Source organism: Macaca mulatta, chromosome 14 (genome assembly GCF_049350105.2).
Source record: "Macaca mulatta isolate MMU2019108-1 chromosome 14, T2T-MMU8v2.0, whole genome shotgun sequence".
In the NCBI taxonomy this organism is placed as follows: Eukaryota; Metazoa; Chordata; class Mammalia; order Primates; family Cercopithecidae; genus Macaca; species Macaca mulatta.
The window spans coordinates 89,087,177-89,104,250 of record NC_133419.1 but is presented as its reverse complement, the minus strand read 5'-3'; the positions used below and the strand labels follow the sequence as shown (position 1 = coordinate 89,104,250).

The 17,074-nt window shown below is 38.3% G+C and overlaps 1 protein-coding gene and 1 pseudogene across 2 annotated transcripts in view; both read left to right on the top strand.

Moving 5' to 3' along the window:
* GRM5 (glutamate metabotropic receptor 5) overlaps nt 1-17,074 on the top strand; it is a 579,984-nt gene that overhangs the window by 450,545 nt on the left and 112,365 nt on the right. The window lies entirely within an intron of this gene.
* On the top strand, nt 12,137-13,124 carry LOC705562 (small ribosomal subunit protein uS2 pseudogene; annotated as a pseudogene).

Genomic DNA, 17,074 nt, shown 5'->3' with positions numbered 1-17,074 from the left:
AGATCGGGAGTTCAAGACCAACCTGACCAACATGGAGAAACCTCGTCTCTACTAAAAATATAAAATTAGCCAGTTGTGGTGGTGCATGCCTGTAATCCCAAATACTTGGGACACTGAGGCAGGAGAATGGCTTGAACCTGGGAGGCAGAGGTTGCAGAGAGCCAAGATCAAGCCATTGCACTCCAGCCTGGGCAACAAGAGTGAAACTCCATCACAATGTGTGTGTGTGTGTGTGTGTGTGTGTGTGTGTGTATTACATTAGTAAATTATTATTAAGCCCTTTGCAATACTGGGCAACCCTGGAGTGGAATACAAGGAAAATATATGATCTAGTACTTAACTTCAGGGTCTCTACATTCTGCTAAGGAATAAAAGATATACTAAAAGATTAAAACTAGAAGAGTCATTTTCCCTTCAGCAAATACTTATTGAATAACTACTATATATCATTAGGCATTTTAGATACTAGAGTTACAGAAGTAAACAAAACAGACAAAAAGTCTTGCCTTTGTGGAACATACATTCCTGTTAGGGGAGATAGAGTAAAACAAAATAGATAAGTGAAACATATATTGTATTAGATGGTGATAATTGCTAGAAGAAAAATAAAGCAGGAAAATAGGATTTAGAGTGTTGGGGAGGGTGCACCTTACTGAATTTTGTATAAAACCCAGAAAGTGAGGAAGGAGTGACCCAAGTTGTTAAGGGAGATGATGATTTCAGGAGAAGGAAATTACATGAATAAAGCCTGGAGAGGTGTGGGAACTGTCATAGGTAAGGAAACAGATGGGAGACCAATGTGGCTGGAGCAAAGTAAGTTGGGGAAACAAGTAGAAGATGATGTCAAAGAGGTCACAGAAGGTGAGATCTTGGAAAGCTGTGTGGGCCACTGTGCTGACTTTGGCTTTTATTCAACTGAGACATGAAGCCACTGGAGGACTTAGACAAAGACAGGACTTGAACTAGCCTTTTTTGTAACAGATAACGTTGACTGCCACAGAGCTTTAAACAGATTGTCTGGTTATCAAGCATCACGGGAATGTGTAACTCAAAGAGTAAGTCATGCAAGTCTGTGGATAGGAGAAATCAATTCAGGTCAGAGTATCCAAGGGCAATTGGAGGAGACAGCATGGGGATACTGTGGGTAAGTGGGGTGGTATGGGTAAGTGGCCAAGTAGACAGAATAGCCTGAGGAAATAGGGAAGTGTAGCTGGAGTAGAAGAGTCCATCATGAAGATGTTCTCTATTTGTCCATCCTCAATAAAGAAGGCATTCTAATTCACAAAACCCTCTACCTCTGGAGGGGGTCTCAGAATTTGCCTGCCATGTTCACAGACAGAAATGGATTAGGAAGATTAAAGCAGAAAAGACACTATACATAAGCAGAGATAAGGTGGGAGAGGTAAGGTGCAGTCAGACTATAGATATGTTTGATGCATAGCTGACATATTTGAGTTTGAGAATGAATAGCAATGCAACGTTGTTGGGTATTACTGAGCATAGCCCTGCCATGGAATTCTACTAAAGAAGGTCTGGTCATTTGAAGGAATTTTATGTTAAAAGAATTTTGACACTACCAATAGACCCAGTACAAATGCGTTTTCAGGGTCCTTCTTCCAGAATAATAAACATCAGATCCAGATATCAAATTCCTTCAGGTGCTGGAGCTTTGGTATGGCAAAGATAGGCTAGATGTTCAGCAAATCCATTTCCTTTTCCTGAGCACATAGGAAAGCACCATTTGCAAACCTACTTTGCAGTACCTGACTATAATTGGTCGACAGAATATGAGCTAAAGTGATGTGTGCTACTTAAAGGCCTGCGTTCTAAAAATACACAAAAGATCCTGGTCTCAATCTCCCTCCTACATTCATGTGACTAGAAAAAAAGGGATCCAAAGTTGGCAAAATCATGCGTTAGAAAGAGCTTGGCTCCCTGAGTCACTTAGAAGAGTCAGGAGCACTTCACAATCTATATTAGATTGTGATATAAGCAAAAAATAAACTTTTATTGTATTAAGCTACTGGTTACTTGAGTCTATTGTCATAGCAACTATTGTTAATTATCATGACTTGATATACCTTTCTCCTGCTCCTGATGGACAGCAGCAGGCCTTTGTCATGATATGTAAATGCCAGTCTACACCAAAGTGACTACAAGAATTAAAGGATCCAACTGTTACCATAGTGATTCCCACTGACCCTGCAAATTCAATTTATTTTGGAATAGATCCAGGATATTTGAGCTGTTGCTTGCAAAACATTTTACTGATCAGCTCAAGGGTTCATGACTATCAGAGCAGACATTAAATATAACCTAAATGGCACATGATTTCTTTTCAATGAAGTATTGATACAAATTCAAGGCATGAATTAAATTTCTTTCATATATTCTTTATCAAATTATCACTTTTTAACATCCATTAAGCATGATCCTGAACTAGTTTTAAGAGTTACAAGAGAAGAGGCCAAGAATAGTTAGTGGTTAATTTCTTCCATCTTATAATTTATCTGGGAATACCTTCAATACAAGATTATACATAATAAGTAGAAAATAGTTGAAATGTGACTTAACGTGGTTCTAGGCGTTAGAGAAGTAGAGAATTCATGCATCTGGGGAAATCAAGGATTAATGACATAGCTAGTCTTTGAATTGAATCCTGAAGTTTGGTTGGGCTGTGAGACAGGGAGTTGGAGGCAGAGTATTTCAAGCTCAAACAGCTTGGCAAACTGAATAATGGAGTTGAGAAAATACATATCCTACTCAGTGTCACAGATTATAACAAATAAGACTGAGAATTTAAGTTTGAAAAGATTTTTTTAAATCATGCATGTCGAACCATGATTTGAGGAATTTTCTTCTATATCTTAATTGTTGAAGATTTTTGAAGAAAATGATGTAATCAAAAGCCACATTTAAAAAGATTAATCTGACAGTATAATTCAGAGTTTGTTGGGTGAGGGAGAGATTGCCTTTATTTTATTAAGCTAATGGGAATTTGAGGGTGTCATAGAAGTTATTGTTAGGTGACAGAAGAATGAGGTAAACTTAGTGATCTTCTGCAGGGTTGAAGGAAAGGGAGAAGGCAAGGGTGACATAAAGGATTCAATTTTAGGTGATTGAGAAAATTTTGTAAATAGAGAAATAGGGAAAGGGGCAAGATTGCGGTAGAGAAGGTGAGTTCTGCTTAAAATATTTCAAATTTGAAGTGTACACATGTTGCTGTTGTACAGGCAATTAGGAGGAGTATGACTGACATCTTAATGACATGCAGTGGTAATGAAGAATCCCTGGTGCAAAATTACTAAGAGTGAATAGAAGGCTAGAAACTGTCCCTAATGTGCATCTTTCAGATAGTAATTACAGGAAGAGCTGGGTCCATCAGACCCAAAAAATGTTCCACAAAGAAATGTAAGGTAAACTCATGTATCTCGTCTTCATAAATGTGATAATGTGATTAAATTGATTGATTTGTGAATGGTGGATTTATGGAAATGAAAAGTTATGCACATTGAAGACATCACAGTAAAGTGGTTTTGCACAAGCTTTGGCATTTGACAGGCTAGATTTATATCCTGGCTCTGCCACTTAATAGCTCTATGACACTGGACAAATTGCTTAAACTCTCTTCACTTTCTTCAGTTGTAAATTTAGGATAATATTAAATGCCTAGCAGATAGAAATCTTATGAAAAGAACATGGAATAGTACCTATGAAGCATTTAACATAGTGTTAAGTCAGCTTGGGCTGCCATAAGAAAATAACATAGACACAGTGGTTTAAATAACATTTTATTTTTCACAGGGCTGGAGGCTGGAAGCCTGAGATCAGGATGTGAATATAGTTGGATTCTGGTGAGGTCTTATTTGCCGACTTACAGATAGCCTACTTCTTGCTATGTGCACACTTGGCAGAAAGGGAGAGAAATTCAAGGCATGAATCAAATTTTTTTCATGTCTTCTTTATCAAGTCACTGGTATCTCTTCTTTTAAGGACATTAACCCTGTAATGAACAGGCTACCCTCATTATCTCATCTAAACCTAATTACTTCCCCAAACCTCATCTCCAAATACCATCACACTTGGAATTAGAGCTTCTTCAACATATTGGGGGTATTTGAGGGGACATAATTTAGTCCATAATACATAGTCTCTGTCATTTAGTAAAACTCAATAAATTACAACATTATTAGGCATATTTCTTCTGCACTTTTTTCTAGCAATTTCACAGAGCCAAGAATAAAAGAATGTAAATCTAAGAAAGAATTCAACCAAAAATTACATTGTATGGAGAAATGAAACTCAAATAAATGGAAGTCAGAAATCTCTATGAGTCACAGTGGAGAGGTTTGTGCATTTATAAACTAAGTGCAAACTCTTATTGCCAGAAGGTTTCCGATTAGACTGCTTTATATATTCTGCTTTAATTGGCATGTTTTACATCTGTGAAATTCTAGCAAAATATAAAAGCAACATTTAAGAATGTTTTATGATCTAAAACCTCTTATCTATACTATAGCTATGTAATCCATGGCATTATACAAAGCTGTGTTTAGCAGTAGTGCTTCTCTGCCATTTTCTGTCTCTGTGACCTTAGGCAAGTTGTTAAATCTCTCTATATTTGGTGTAACCTGTAAAGGCTGCTCTCAATTTGGTGTAACCTGTAAAGGCTGCTCTGAATTTACAAAATTGTTGGAAGAATTGTCCAAGAAACATGTCTGTGAAAGTTTAGTGTGAGGTAATCTGGTAAAAATAAAATAAAATAAAATAAGCTAGTCATTTAAAACGTGCTCTGTATATGTGACATTTCTTAGAGCTCACTGCCTGTTACCTCTGAATTCTACCTGGAATTTTTGTGTTTTGCCTAGACTGTGGCACAGGAGAAATCATCATAGCTTTCTCCTTTGACCCAAGCTACAAATTCTCTCTTCTTTCCTAGAGTTTGGATTTGTGTTATTGCTCTTTGTTTGCTTGGTTTTTTGTTGTTTTTATTTTCATTTCTTTTTCAACTCTTATTTTAGAATTAGGGGTACGTGCACACATCTGTTACAAAGGTATATTACATGATGTTGAGGTTTGGGGTATGGTTAGACCCATCACCCAGGAAGTGAGCACAGTACCCAACAGGTAGTTCTTCAGCCCTTGCCCCCCTCCCTCTCTCTCCAATTAAACATTCCCTCTAGGTTACAGCATCTTAAGAGTAAATTGCATGGCCTTTTCAGGCCCACAATTCTATACGATAATGTTGGTACGATGCTAGTGCTTAACAATTTTTAATATGAATGTCAAATTGTGACCCATGAAGAAGAAAATCCACCCAATACTTCTTTTCTAAGGACTTTTCCTTAGAAAAATTACTCTTTGTGTAACAATTTGGCTAGATTCCAGGATACTTACTGGGCCACCTGTGATAGAGTGCAGAGGTACTATGGATTCAAAGTCAGGGACACTGGTATAGCCTTTTCTCTCTTTCCTCATACACTCTTGCTATGGAAGTAAGTTGAAGTAGGGCATATTCTTATCTGGAGGCAAGCCTGGCCATTTTGTTCCCTGTTCTCTGAGTGAGGTAGAAATCCTGGCTCTCTGGATCTTTGGCACCCTTGAGTTCTTTAGCCTGTTCCCTGTAGAGCTGCCAAATCTTACTAGTGTAAGATTTGCATCTGAGGCTGAGGAATAGATCCCTTTGATATAAAATTTAGGTTTACTTCATTCCAAATGACCATGGTTTGAATAATAAAGCATTTTAATTTCACATATGAGGTACGGTCATTGTTTGGCAAGACTGTATCACATAAGTAAACCTCATGCAAAACAGTAGCTATAGTTTTATACAATTCTGTATTCCTAGATCCCCTAGCAATAACACCATCTTAGTTGTATCAATATCTTACCTCTGTTTCTAACACAGGGGAAAATTAAGTCTGAAACATAGTAAATAACTTCAAAGAGTTTTTTTTTAAATCCTGAATAACCAGGTATTATTGAATATCACATGGAAAAATTTAGAAAGCAAAATTGATGTTTTAATTGATTGTCTAAGAAGCACATAGCAAATTTTCTGCAATAAGGGTTCCCTTGATGCCTGAATTTTTAATTTTTAATTTCTATTCTTTACAGTTAGGGTCTTGCTGTGTTGCCCAGGCTGAAATGCAGTGGTGCCATCATAGCTCACTGCCACCTCAAACTGCTGGGCTCAAGAGATCCTCCCATCTTAGTCCCCCAAAGCACTGGGATTAGAGGCATAAGAAACCATACCCAGCCTGAAATTTTTAGTTTCTTATTTCAGTTTCCCTCTTGTCATTGTTCCTTCCTCCCATGTTTCTCATTCTCTTTGGAGTACGTACATAAGTACGTCCATAAGGCATGGCCCAGGGTTTTCTCTTATCCTCTCAGGCAATATTTAATTAAGCTTATTCAGCAGACAAGAGAGGGAAGAAAATTCATCTGGTGATTCTTTCTCTATACAGAATTACTAGATTCAAATAGTCACAGATAATTGGAAGGTATTCTCCCTTGTGAAATCAGGTTCCAGGGTGCGAGGCATATGCTATTCCAGATCAGGAGAAGCCAGTAGTGAACTGAATTTGACGTTTGCATTTTCTTTCTTAAATAATTTGGCTCAGGAAAACTTTTGGTCCATGGTTTGACTTTAATATAAAGTTAAATAATTTAATTCTCTTGGACTGTAGGCCTTCATACAAGCCCATCAAACACTGAAGAGAGCCAAGCCACTCATTATTATAAAAATCAATAGTTGAATTGGAACTTAAATAATTAGTAAATATGTATCCAGTTGATTGCAGGTTGCTTTTCCAAACAACATTTTGACTCATGCCAGTGGTTTCGTTGCGATCACTAAAAACCAATTTTAGTTTGACTTTTTTAAGACAAATAAATGACATAAACAGTATTGGTTTAAAGAATATTGCCCACCCCCACCACCCGGATGTACTGGTAGCTAGAAGACCAAGTTTGGAAAGCTGGCCCAGGTCCATAGGCTTCCAGGAAGCAGGAAACCGCTTTTAGCAATTTGGCCAGAGTATGACTACATTTGCACCCTATCACGAACATGATTGCAAATAAATACTGATCATTCTTTTGCTTTACTTAGCTTTCTCCAGATTCCTGGAATACAGCTGCCAATTTACTGAGCCTGGGTTACATTCCCATTGCTTGGCAGTCAAGTAAAAGGAACACAGGGGAATAAAAGCTACTTCAGTTTCCCAAATGAAAAAATAATACAGTTTTCCATAATCTAGGTAAAATAAGAGGTCCATCAAAATTAGAAAAGCGATTTGTATTTTATGCAGCCCAATCATGAAGATTTCTATAGCTTAATTTGATAATTGAGGACAATATAAGTGGTCTCAGGCTGGGCACGGTGGCTCATGCCTGTCATGCCAGCATTTTGCGAGGCTGAGGCGGGCAGGTCACCTGAGGTCAGGAGTTCGAGACCAGACTGGCCAACATAGTGAAACCCTGTCTCTACTAAAAATATGAAAAATTAGCCAGGCATGGTGGTGGGCACCATAATCCCACCTACTCAGGAGGCTGAGGCAGGAGAATCGCTTGAACCTGGGAGGCGGAGGTTGCAGTAAGCTGAGATTGCGCCATTGCACTCCATGCTGGGTGACAACAGCGAAACTCTGTCTTGAAAAAATAAAAAATAAGTGGTCTTATTATCATCATTATCATAATTAACACTTAACAAGCGGTTGCTTGCTAGGTTCTATTCTTATCCACACTTTCCATATACTATCTCATTTTATGGTCCCATCAAATTTTATGACACAATTACTATTAGTGTCCTTTTAACAAAAATCCAGTAATGTTTAGAGAGAGTAGATAACTTGCCCAGGATTATCTAATTAAACTAAAGAGCTTCTGCACAGCAAAAGAAACTACCATCAGAGTGAACAGGCAACCTACAGAATGGGAGAAATTTTTTTTTTTTTTTTTTTTTTTTTAATTTATTTATTATTATTATACTTTAAGTTGTAGGGTACATGTGCATAACGTGCAGGTTTGTTACATATGTATACTTGTGCCATGTTGCTGTGCTGCACCCATCAACTCGTCATTTACATCAGGTATAACTCCCAATGCAATCCCTCCCCCCTCCCCCCTCCCCATGATAGGCCCCGGTGTGTGATGTTCCCCTTCTTGAGTCCGAGTGATCTCATTGTTCAGTTCCCACCTATGAGTGAGAACATGCGGTGTTTGGTTTTCTGTTCTTGTGATAGTTTGCTAAGAATGATGGATTCCAGCTGCATCCAGGTCCCTACAAAGGACTCAAACTCATCCTTTTTTATGGCTGCATAGTATTCCATGGTGTATATGTGCCACATTTTCTTAATCCAATCTGTCACTGATGGACATTTGGGTTGATTCCAAGTCTTTGCTATTGTGAATAGTGCTGCAATAAACATACGTGTGCATGTGTCTTTATAGCAGCATAATTTATAATCCTTTGGGTATATACCCAGTAATGGGATGGCTGGGTCATATGGTACATCTAGTTCTAGATCCTTGAGGAATCGCCATACTGTTTTCCATAATGGTTGAACTAGCTTACAATCCCACCAACAGTGTAAAAGTGTTCCTATTTCTCCACATCCTCTCCAGCACCTGTTGTTTCCTGACTTTTTAATGATTGCCATTCTATCTGGTGTGAGATGGTATCTCATTGTGGTTTTGATTTGCATTTCTCTGATGGCCAGTGATGATGAGCATTTTTTCATGTGTCTGTTGGCTGTATGAATGTCTTCTTTTGAGAAATGTCTGTTCATGTCAGAATGGGAGAAATTTTTACAATCCACCCATCTAACAGAGGGGTAATATCCAGAATCTACAAAGAACTTAAACAAATTTACAAGAAAAAATCAAACAACCCCATCAAAAAGTGGGCAAAGGATATGAACAGACACTTCTCAAAAGAAGACATTTATGCAGCCAACAGTCACATGAAAAAATGCTCATCATCACTGGCCATCAGAGAAATGCAAATCAAAACCACAATGAGATACCATCTCACACCAGTTAGAATGGTAATCATTAAAAAGTCAGGAAAAAACAGGTGCTGGAGAGGATGTGGAGAAATAGGAATGCTTTTACACTGTTGGTGACAGTGTAAACTAGTTCAACCATTGTGAAAGACAGTGTGGCGATTCCTCAAGGATCTAGAACTAGAAATACTATTTGACCCAGCCATCCCATTACTGGGCATATACCCAAAGGATTATAAATCATGCTGCTATAAAGACACATGCACATGTATGTTTATAACATCACTATTCACAATAGCAAAGACTTGCAACCAGCCCAAATGTCCATCAATAATAGACTGGATTAAGAAAATGTGGCACATATGTATACCATGGAATACTATGCAGCCATAAAAAAAGGATGAGTTCATGTCCTTTGTAGGCACATGGATGAAGCTAAAAACCATCATTCTGAGCAAACTATCACAAGGACAGAAAACCAAACACTGCATGTTCTCACTCATAGGTGGGAATTGAACAATGAGAACACTTGGACACAGGGTGGGGAACATCACACACTGGGGTCTGTTGTGGGGTGGGGGGAGGGGGGAGGGATAGCATTAGGAGATATGCCTAATGTAAATGACGAGTTAACCAGTACAGCACAGCAACATGGCACATGTATACATATGTAACAAACCTGCACGTTGTGCACATGTACCCTAGAACTTAAAGTATAATAATAATAAATCATTAAAAGAAATAAAAAAAAATGTAATAGATTTTCTTGAATACAAATAAATAAATAAAGCTTGCCCAGGGTTACACAACTAGTAAGTGGAAAAATAGTTTCAAACCTAGGTTATATGACTCCAAATAAGCTAAACCATATGCATATGCATGAGACTAATTCCTCTACTGCAATTTTATGGATATTAGGACACACTAGATTCTTAAGAAATATTTACTGCAATCTCTGTTAACTGGAAAACCCTGGCACACAGTTGGTGTTCAATACATACTCATTGAATAAATAAATGCATATATATCAGGTTTTGATTAAAAGATCAGATGTCAGAAGGCAGGTGTCTGCCGCCCCCACCCCTTCCTCGTAGCTCCCTCCAGCATGCAGCTCTTGAGCTATGTACTGAGCTGTGTGATCCCACAAATCAAAGGAATTCAAGTCTGGGTTATAGTGAAATAAATGTGTATTCATAATGGTAAGGTGGATAGTGTATTTAAGCAATTTCTTATCTTTGTTACTTCGTTTTAAACATGATAATAATTTAGAAAATGTTCCTTTTAGGTATACTGCAGAAGTTTAGGTATACTGCAGATGACATAGTCGAAAGAGTCAGACTGAACTGTGTTTGAAATTCTCCCCAACTATGTTTTAGTTTTATGTCATTTAACATTTTATTCTAACTCTTGGAGCTCAAATGTTGTCATCTAAGCAAGGGTAGAAAATGATGCTTAGCTTATGTGTTTGCTGTGAGGGCTACATGAGGTCATAAGTGTAAAGTACCTAAAATGTAGCACCTGTGGGATACTTTCCTCTCCTATCTCTTCTTTAGTGGCTACCTTTGAAATATTTCGGAGTAAAATGGCTTATAGAAAATAATTATTGTCATGGTTGAAAATAACATTGTGATTTTAAAGGAATATCTATACCTTACAAAATTTGTACCATTGGTACAATAGCCACTACACTCAGAAGAGGGAGCTTCATAAAATACTTTTTGATAAAAATGATTCAATATTAGACATTTTATACAGATTTACTTTCTACCCTAATCAAATCTCTTGTATTAGAGATGATGATTAATCTCCCACGTGTGCAATTTGTGAACTATGCGTTTTCTGGTTCAATTCTTTGTAGAAGGTTTACATACTGCAATGTAATTCGTTTTTGCAATTTTCTACTTCATTTCAATTACAGTGCTTATTATAAGAGATGGAATTCTCATTTAGCATGCTCATTATTTTTAATTAGAAATAAAATCTTAAAGGAACTTACATTTTTTGCATCTCATTGTCGGAAGCATAAACTCTAGAACACTGTGTGAATAAATAAGCACAGTAATTCTCAAATTTTCAAAGATGGAGTATGTTAATTATAGAAATATACTAATCGTGATCTTGTGTATGTAAATTGTACTAGATGTATAATAACAACAGCAAGTTTCTAATTATTTGGTACCTGTTGTGGGGTCATAACTCCCATATGTATTATCTCTAATTCTCACAACTCTAAAAGAAAGTATTATTTTCCTTCTTTTCAAAGTGAGGGAGCCCTGAAAAAAGAATCATTTTCAATTCTACCTGGGAAACGCTATCAAGGATTCATCGTACAGTGACCACTAGATTGTATTTTAACGTATGACAAAAAGCTAATTGGAAAAAAAATGGGAAAGCCACATCTTCAGAAACATTACAAAACACAGTTAAAATATAACTCGTGGAAAAGAATGGTGGCGATGAAGATAGACAGGGCCAAGTGGGAAAAGTCTGGTCTAGGAGTTTGGTCTTAGTATAGTAAGAAGGCTTTAATGCTATGGTTTTTGCCACACAATCTTTTAAATAATATCATAACCATTAGCCCTCATGCCCCTGTGGAATTCTCCTTTCATTTACATACCATCTGGAAGTTCTGCAAAATACTGTAATGTGAATGAGAGATATGGTATCTAAAATAACAGAGTCGTCAGAGGGCTGCCAACCGGCTGTTCATGGTGAATCATTGAAATGTAAAATTTGGTGTTCTGCGCGGAGAAGTGTGTGCAATCCCTGTGGAATTTTTCAAGCTCCCTGAGGAAGCCTCTTCTTTCCGCGGCTGCTGTGTTCATTTGCATTTCAATATGAGCATTCAGAGGTCAACGGCCTGTATTTCGGGCACAATTATAAACGGGAGATGCTGCAAATATTCGGAACTGGTGTCTCTACAGGCATGTGGATACAGCTCTGGGTTTCCAGTATTGCCATGCTGCCTGACAAAGAATAGGCAGTGTAGTGTTACGCACAGGATGAATGATTTATGTGATGTCATCAGTTACTCCAGCCCTTTCATAGAATATTTTTTCTTCCCTAGAACACTAGTCACCGCCTAAGCCCTAAATCAATAGCTAGTCATTTGTTTTATTAAACTTGATCTGCTTTCCGCGCTACCTACAGAGGGGTCCAGACGGCACTGTTCTGGATTCCCGTCGTAACTTAAAGGGAAACTTTCACGATGTCCAGGGCCCTTGATGTCCTGCAAATGAAGGAGGAGGATGTTCTTAAGTTCCTTGCAGCAGGAACCCACTTAGGTGGCACTAATCTTGACTTCCAGATGGAACAGTACATCTATAAAAGTGATGGCATCTACATCATAAATCTGAAGAGGACTTGGGAGAAGCTTCTGCTGGCGGCTCGCGCCATTGTTGCCATTGAAAACCCTGCTGATGTCAGTGTTATATCCTCCAGGAAAACTGGCCAGAGGGCCGTGCTGAAGTTTGCTGCTGCCACTGGAGCCACTCCAATTGCTGGCCGCTTCACTCCTGGAACCTTCACTAACCAGATCCAGGCAGCCTTCCAGGAGCTACGGCTTCTTGTGGTTACTGACCCCAGGGCTGACCACCAGCCTCTCACGGAGGCATCTTATGTTAACCTACCTACCACTGCTCTGTGTAACACAGATTCTGTGCTATGTGGACATTGCCATCCCATGCAACAACAAGGGAGCTCACTCAGTGGGTTTGATGTAGTGGATGCTGGCTTGGGAAGTTTTCTGCATGCATGGCACCATTTCCCATGAACACCCGTGGGAGGTCATGCCTGATCTCTACTTCTACAGAGATCCTGAAGAGATTGAAAAAGAAGAGCAGGCTGCTGCTGAAAACGCAGTGACCAAGGAGGAATTTCAGGGTGAATGGACTGCTCCAGCTCCTGAGATCACTACTACTCAGCCTGAGGTTTCAGACTGGTCTGAAGGTGTGCAGGTGCCCTCTGTGCCTATTCAGCAGTTCCCTACTGAAGACTGGAGTGCTCAGCCTGCCACAGAAGATTGGTCTGCAGTTCCCATTGCTCAGGCCACTGAATGGGTAGGAGCAACAACTGAATGGTCTTAAGCTGTTCTTGCACGGGCTCTTAAGCAACATGGAAAAATGGTTGATGGAAAATAAACATCAGTTTCTATGCACCTTCGTTTCTCTGTTGGGCCCACTTTCTGTTAGATTCCATATAGTAAGTCTATTCCACCTTCAACCATCATAAGTATGATCCACTGTTATATTACTGACAATGTTGAACAGTGTTCTGGGTGCTGGAAATACAATGATAAACAAGATCAATGTGTGTCTGATCCATATAGGGCTGATTTTCTACTCTGAAGTAATCTCTGAATCCCATGATATGTTTAGAGGCTTTTGCACAGAATAGGCATTTAGCAAATGCAAAATGAAGAAATGGATTGCCTAGTCTAAGCCATGGTGTTAAAAACTATGGAAGATCCAAGATAAACATGACAAATGTTAGCCTTCAGGGAGTTCCTACTCTGTGGTGGGCACAGACAAGCACATAGAAAATTCTAATGCATGGCAGAGAGTATTGTGTGTTGTAATAGAGATATAAACACATTTCTGTGGGAGCATATAATGACCAAAGATTAATTCTGGCTTGGAGGGATGTCCTGCCCTTCTGTCACAGCAGAAAGAAATATGGTATCATCCACTGTGCATAACTGAAATCCATTTGCCATATGCATAAAGAATGAGTAGATTCACAAAATAAATGAGAGTAGGGAGAATTTGATTTACTGCAGTTTTCTTTTCCATTGCAATGTTATAGTATGTTATCCAATGGTATTTTCCAGATTTTATAATCATCTTCCAAGAAAATACTTGGATCCCTTCCCTTATATCTTCCTTCCTTTTTCTATCCTTCCCTTACTAATTGGTACAGAAGAAACCGTGAGGACAATCTGAAAGTATTTTAGTACCTAGAATAAGAACTAACACAAAGAATTAACTCAAGATTTTTTTTAAAAAATAAACTGCTGCTTGTTTTATTACTCTATGGTCATGAGTTAATTTGCCAAAATCATTCTTAAACAATGGTTCCTTAGCCTCACATAATGAAAATAACACTATTCAAGAAATTAGGAGGCAAGTATTCTGAGGCTAGCTTCTACTAACTAAAGGTATGACTTTAGGTAAGTCCTCTTGGTCTTATTTTCCTTATCTGTAATATTAGTTTATTGGACCAAATTAGAAGGTCACAATCTTGGATGAGACAGGGTCCAGAGCATTTGCCATGTGAGAAAATGGAGCCAGTGTTGTCACATCTTCTGATTATCAAGAGAATCCACAAAGCTAGATATTAATGTGAAATTTCCATAAAACGGCATTTAGGCCAAATAAAACATATCTAAAGGCCAAATTCAGCCCAAGGGCTTCCTTTCTTCAGCTTGTAGAATAGATGTTCTCTGAAATCTCTTGTATCTCAGATATTCTTTGATTCTGCACTGTTAAGACAGTCTGATTTTCCTTTGTTTAACAGCTACTAGGCTTCAAAGTTCTGGTTTCCCAGATGAATTAAAGAACATGTTTTGAGGCCCTGTAAAGTTAAATTATAATCACAGATTGGAGAGTTGTAGTTTCTGCTAATCCTCTTGGAGGCTTCTGATTTGTTTAAACAATATGAAAATTAGGAATGAATGTTAAGTGGTCTAACTCAAGGATCTAGTTTAGAATAAAGAAGAAAAGAAGGAAGAGCAGCCCTTTCCTGCTTCCATTTTCTCTCTACATGCTGCTGTGAGGCCGATCTAGCCAGAGAGTACCTGGTAAGACTGCTTGGTACAGAACCTCATGGCTAGGTTAATCCTGGCTCACAGCAGACCCTAAAAAATAATCATTGAACGAAGTAAATACTACTGAATGAAGTCCTGTTCTTTGGTGGACTATCATGCCAACTAATTAACATACCTACCATTACTGGATAAGAAAAGAACTTTGAATAAAACAAAGCATTTTATTATGTACATTTAAGACTTTAAAGTTTGCCTAATAAGATGAAACTCCTTTGGTCCCCACAAGCTTCTACCACTGAGCTCATACCTTATATGGTGAATTTTTTTTTTTTTTTTTGAGGACACAGATTCATCTTACTTATGTTTCTGTCAGCAGCGTCCAGCACAGTGTCTGACATGCAGTAAGTACTCAATAAATGTCTTTTTAATCAATGACTTAATCTCTGAATGAGTCAACTAATAAATTATTTAATGAGCCAGAATTTCTCTCTAGGGCCAAAGCAGCAAGAACAAAGAATTGAATATAACTCAATGAGTTCTACTAAATCATTAAAGAAAGATGGTATCAACAGTCTGAATTTAGAAATGAAGCCAGAATATTAGTAAAAGTTTCTGGGCTCTTTACATCACTCCCAAATAATTGTATACAGTTGCCATATTCTGGACAGTTGAAATATAATGTTATGAAATTTTGGGTGCTATTTAAATCTAATGGAGAATACTGTTTCTTGTTTGTTTGTTTGTTTGTTAAGTATAGGCAAACAACCTCATTAGTCTGTAAGTTCCCACTTACCTTCTTATGCTGCACCTTCAACTCTCAGTTTTCAAAGCCTTTGCAGTGCTATCAAAGTTTATCAAACATACGCCTCATCGAGTGGTCAGTCTTTAGCCCTGGGCATTGTTCCATCCCATAGTTTAGTTCTCAAAAGGTTGGTATGCTGACCAGAGTCAAATCAATGCCTGTACAACTTAGGGGGAAACTAAGAATTCATACTCAATGCTATAGAACCACTTCCTTAGCACTCTCCGCCTCCCTGCCCTTACTGTCTCCCTGTCCCACTCCAGGTTCCAGCCTCTCCCACCCATCTCCTGGTCCTCCGGCTAGAGATCTGAGACTTTAATTTTCACCTCTGCCTCTCACTTTCTGTTCCTAAGATCACCCTGCCATGGGAACCAAGTGGGGAAAGGCTAGAGAAAGGAACAAACCAACAGAGAATTTCTCCCCACACACACACACACACTCTTGGGATATAGTTCCTTTGGTCACAGAGAAGGGTTTCCATCCTTAGATTTAAAAGCATCCACCCAGACACTTTTGCCTTTGCCACCACCACTTGCTATCACCTTGCCAGGGTTACCTGGGGGCTTGAATAGAAGAAAACAAAAATACAACTTTCTCCACTCTCTCTGGTTTGTAGGGTGCCATTTTCTATTCCTCAGATTGGAAATAAAGAACTTTTCTTGGAGCTTTTTCTGCTTGCATCTGGTGCACACTTCCATGATTTGGCTGCTTTTGAGTCTAAATCTGAAGATATTAGGGAAAAAAATCCAAGAAACTCATGCATGATTCAGTGATGTTTTGAGTTCTGTTATTTTTCCCCAATCCACTTATTACTACTTATTTTTCAGAGTTTTCAACTAGCTTCTCCAGCTCCGTCCAGGATTTTTAGCTGTATTCAGTGGGAGAATCAGAGTGTGCTTACTCCATCTTGATTGGACCAAAATTTTTCCCATGTAGTTTTATTAGATGGTAAAAATACATGAGATTGCTTGATGGGATTGTCTGGTCCACCTAACAGATCCTGCTGTAAATTGGCATTGCTATGTTTAGTTTTGTTTAAACAAGTGCTGTTCTACAAAGGAATGCTTTCTGTCTGGTAAACTGACTTGACGATCTGAGAATGAGACTTGTTATTTGATCACACTCCTTGAGGCATCCTGTCATCCCTTTGGCCTCATTCATGTACTTAACATATATTAATAGAGCCAATTGTGTGTCAGGTGCTATGCTAGGCACAAGGGCTACATCTGTGAAAAACACAGAATCTTTGTCTCTGGGGAGTCCACAGTGTCCTGGAAATCAGTGACAGATCACTACCAATGTCACAAGACAGCAAAACTGAGCCTTAGATCCAGGTTAGAGATAGTTATGCAAACAGGCAATTTTTGTATTGAATGTTTAATATATGATAAAAGTCAGTACCAGTATTATAGGGAAACAGAACAGAATCATAATTACGTATTAGTGATTTCTCACTTCTCAATTAATGACACTCTAATCTGTCTACTTACTTAACTGAATACT